The sequence below is a fragment of the Henckelia pumila genome, chromosome 1 (genome assembly GCF_033568475.1).
Source record: "Henckelia pumila isolate YLH828 chromosome 1, ASM3356847v2, whole genome shotgun sequence".
NCBI lineage: Eukaryota > Viridiplantae > Streptophyta > Magnoliopsida > Lamiales > Gesneriaceae > Henckelia > Henckelia pumila.
Genome location: NC_133120.1, coordinates 153,416,270 through 153,421,033, shown reverse-complemented (window position 1 = coordinate 153,421,033; position 4,764 = coordinate 153,416,270). Strand labels below are relative to the sequence as shown.

The 4,764-nt window shown below is 40.1% G+C and overlaps 1 long non-coding RNA gene across 1 annotated transcript; it reads left to right on the top strand.

Moving 5' to 3' along the window:
* The first annotated feature begins 1,380 nt into the window (after positions 1–1,380).
* Positions 1,381–2,880, top strand: LOC140894302 (uncharacterized). The gene is made up of 4 exons (XR_012153858.1): positions 1,381–1,736; positions 2,103–2,165; positions 2,256–2,298; positions 2,842–2,880. It is a non-coding gene; the product is annotated as an uncharacterized lncRNA (long non-coding RNA).
* The last annotated feature ends 1,884 nt before the right edge of the window (positions 2,881–4,764 follow it).

Below are 4,764 nucleotides of genomic sequence, written 5' to 3'. Positions count from 1 at the left end.
CACGCTAAACTCAGTAAGTGTGATTTCTGGATTGACCGAGTTGTCTTTCTTGGTCATGTGATTTCTCGAGATGGTATGGCAGTTGATCCTAGCAAGACATAGACTATTCTGAATTGGTCGCGTCTGACGACAACCTCTGAGATTCGTAGTTTCCTAGGGTTGGCAGGATACTATCGCCGTTTTGTGGAGAATTTCTCTCAGATAGCCAGGCCATTGACGCAGTTGACTAAGAAGGATGTTTCTTTTGTTTGGTCTGAAGAGTGCGAAGAAATTTTTTGCGAGTTGCGACGTCGTTTGACAACAGCTCCAGTGCTAGAATTGCCGTTTGGATCTGGTGGTTTCGTAGTCTACACTGATGCTTCTCTCCAGGGTTTGGGATGTGTATTTACTCAAAATGGGCATGTGATTTCCTATGCCTCCAGACATCTAAATTCACATGAGAAGAATTATCTCGTACATGATTTGGAGCTTGCGGCCATTATCATTGCTCTAAAGATATGGCGTCATTATTTTTACGGTGAGAGATTCGAGATCTTTACGGATCATAAGAGTTTGAAGTATATGTTCACTCAGGATGAGTTGAACATGAGACAACGTCGCTGGATGGATCTGTTGAAGGATTATGACTGTGAGATTAAGTACCATCCATGCTTTTCGAATCGGGTTGCTGATGCACTTAGTCGTAAGGTGTATCTGAGTTCACCAGAGCAGTTTTGCAAGAGATCGAGGAGTGTTGTTCCTTGGGTTTTACCTTCCGTCACAAGAAGGAACAGTAGCGAGTTCGCGTTTCTTCAGTGCTTTCTGAACCCGATTTGTATACTCGAATCCGAGAGGCGCAAAATGTTGATTCAAAGACTCAAAAGTTCGCCCGATTGGCTCAGGGTGAGAATGCTTCTGGTTTCCATTTTCAGGCTGATGGTTTGTTGTGTCTTTTCGGCCATGTGGTAGTTCCTGGTGATGCCACACCGAGAGAGGAGATCTTGTCGCAGTCTCATTGCAATAGATTCTCTGTTCATCCAGGCAGCATGAAAATGTATAAGGATCTACGGACTAGATTTTGGTGAAAAGGGATGAAGCATAACGTGTATCAGTTTGTGTCTCGATGCCTTGTATGTCAGCAGGTCAAGGCAGAATTTCGACGACCAGGAGCCAGGAGATTTGCTCCAGAGCTTAGAGATTCCTGAGTGGAAGTGGGAGCATGTGACGATGGATTTTTTCACCCACTTGCCTATGTCTTCCAGGAATTGTGATGCGATCTGGGTTGTAGTGGATCCATTGTCTAAATCCGTGCATTTTCTTCCATATAACCGAGATTTTAATTTCGATCGGATGGCACGTGTAACGCCCGGAATTATTTAATTTTAATCCGAGAATAATTAATTTGGGAATATTTGGAGTTTTGATTTAAATTCTAATATTCTTAAATTGATTAGGATTGAATTTGAATGAATTGAGTAATTGAGGACTGAATTGCAATTTTTGAACTCTTGAGGGGCTAAAGTGCAAATTGTATTTAACTTATCAGAATTGAAGTTGTTACTCAGCATGTGCACGTGTCATTGGAAGCAATTTCATCAGATTCTTCAGCCAAGGAAAGAAGGAAAACCGAGAGCAAATGTCAAGAGAATTTCCAATTCATTTCTTTGTCTTCAAATCTTCATATCTTGGGCTACGATTATCCGATTTCGATTCCGAAAGATGTTTTGGAATCCTCTCGCCAAGACCTTCGATTTGATGTAAGTATCTTCTTTGTTCATCAAGGTTTGGGATTTCGAAAATGGCAGATATCAGATGTTGGTTTTGATTTGGTGTTGTTGAGCTTCTAGCTTTGTTAATCTTGAAGTTTGATTGAAGCTTGAGTTGTATATCTTGTTCTTATGATTTCTTAGCTGTGATTCAATCTATACACCTGCTGATATGTTGGTTTAGAGGTTGAATAAGTGATATGAATGTTTGAAATGATTTAGAGATTTGCGGGAATCGCCGAGTTATACCGAAATGCCGTCGAATTCTTGAATTGAAGTGATTTGATATTGTTTTTGGCTTTGGAAGTTGCTGAACTATTAGATAATGGTTCCTTGTTTGTTATGCTATTGTCTCAGTGCATAAACAGGGCAACTCAACTCAAGAACGTCGACTTCGAAACCGATAGAAGATTGAACAAGGTTGGTAGAGTTTTCTTTGGAATTCTTGTTGAAGTTTGGGGTTGATCTTGAGCAGATTTTGAGTTATGCTTGGTGTGTGATCTTGTACAGATTTTGACAAGTTTGAAGACCTTCTAGACATCACATTTGAAAGGTAAAAATGGACTACAATTTGATTGGGATTACAACTCGAGATGGTTTGTATCGAGTTCCCTCAATTCACATACTTGTTTGTTTAAGTGCTCTTATGTGCTTTCTTTTGATTACTTGAATAAGTTCTTGATATAATGAATGCCCTGATTATGTTACATGTTGCATTCATCTTGATGACTTATTCCTTTGAGTTTGAAATGAACGGACACGTTCGAATAGACGATTTGAGGGATTGTATATGTATGGCCTGGGTGGTTGTTTGAGCCTAGCGTCTGAGCTACATATATAATGGCTTCAAAGTCTAGAGGAGCAAGATAGTAGCCCCACCTCGATAGGGTGTGTCGGTGGATTAGCTATGATATCTTCTTCTCGGGATCCCAATTGATGAATGATGAAAAGAACCTTGTTTTGAAAGCATGCATTGTATTTACTTCTATATCATGATTGTGATATTGATTATGCATGTTTAGTTGCTTTTACTGGGAAATCTATTTCTCACCGGAGTTATCCGGCTATTGTTTTGTTGTATGTGTCATTGCAATAGGAGGAAGTGGAACCGGGCAAAGGCGGACTTAAAGAACAAGGGATGAAATCGATATAGAGTGAGGATCCGAGTTAGGAGTTATGTGTGCTGTCATGAAGTTTAATGAGTCTTAATCATGATCATGTTTAAAGATACTTGTACAAGACTTGTAGATGATCTAGTTAAGGTCTTGTTGTTGTATTTAGAACTTGAGAAATGATGTAACTACTTGATTCCATCAGGATGTATCTTGATTTTGATATATGACAATGATCTTGCATGTTTATGATATTATGTTGATGTAGTAAAGCTTTGGATTGGTTTATTACTAGCATTGAAAGCATGTTGGAATACATGGTAGTTGTTATGCTTGATTTCATCATGTCTAGACTTTGGTAGGAATTGATCTTGAACCAAATATGTGCATGATGGAGTTTTTGACAGCAACAGGGAAATGTAATTTTTTTCTGCAGCATTGGCTGGCGCACGGGCGAGCCAAGTCGCGACCTTTGAATTTGGAGGCCGGCGCGCGTGCGAGAAGACCTGCCGCGCGTGCGCCGTGTAATATGTTAGAAAAAAAATTTTTTTTTTTTATTCTTTTGTTTAGACTTTGATTATTGTCTAACATGGTTTAATAATGATTAATGAGATTAATGAGAGATTAGAACTCGGGTCATCACAACAGGTGGTATCAGAGCAAGAAAATTCTGGACTTAGATAGACAATGAGTGGGGTAGATCGAGTCATCTGCTTTGCTTATTGATGATTTACGCTATGATTTAATTACGTGATTGAATTACATGTTTTAATTGATAGCATGATTTACTTTCAAGTAATGTATTACAGTATTGTATTTATTTTATTTGAAAGTATGAGTACTATAATTAACGACACATGTTTACTGGAATATCTGGAATGATTAGAGGCATGTGATTTGTTAATTATGATATGCTACCTGATTATCGGATTTGATTGGAAGCATGTCTTGATGTGTACTTCGATTCTTTATTTACACCTGAATCAGAACCGAGTCTTGATCAGAGGTAAGATGATCAGAGGAGGACTGAGATAATTTGATAATTTGGTATCCTAACCATTTTGATAATCAGATATGTCTCGACGACCAGGAAGACCTCCTCTTCGACCACAGGTTCCTACTCTACCACAGGTTCCTATTCCTCTGCCAGAACAGACAGTTCATACTCCACCGACAGTTGTTACACCGATAGTGCCTCGAGCTACTGCAGTGCCGAGTAATGAACAGGGAAGTACGTCAAGAGATATGACTGATATGACAGCAACTCCTATGGAAACACTTCTGAAACGTTTCCAATCCTACAAGCCGCCTACTTTGAAAGGTACAGAAAATGCTTTTGAATGCGAGGGATGGCTTGATGATATGGAGATGCTATTTGATTCACTTGACTACGGGGATGAACGGAGAGTTAGATTGATTGGGCACCAGTTGCATGAAGTTGCGAAGAGCTGGTGGTTCACTACAAAAAGAGCTTTGGAGCGTAGAGGAACTGTACTGACTTGGAATGTCTTCAAAACTGAGTTCTACCAACGCTTCTTTCCTGTGTCTTACCGCAAGGATAAAGGGGCTGAGTTTGCAAATCTGAAACAGGGGAATTTGAATATCGAAGACTACGTTGCAAAATTCTCTACATTGCTACGTTTTGCTCCACATGTTGCTGACAGTGACGAGGCTATGGCTGATCAGTTTATCAATGGCCTGAGTCCGGATGTTTTTACACTGGTGAATACAAGGCGACCGAATACCTTTGCTGATGCCTTGAACAGTGCCAAGGGAGCGGAAGCTGGTTTGATACAGCAGCGAGGAGCTTCGTATACCGCACAACCTCCGAGACAGTCACAACCTGCAGCTCCAACTCCGCAACAGCAACCTTTTAGATTTGAAGGTGGTAGTAGCAGTGGAAAGAA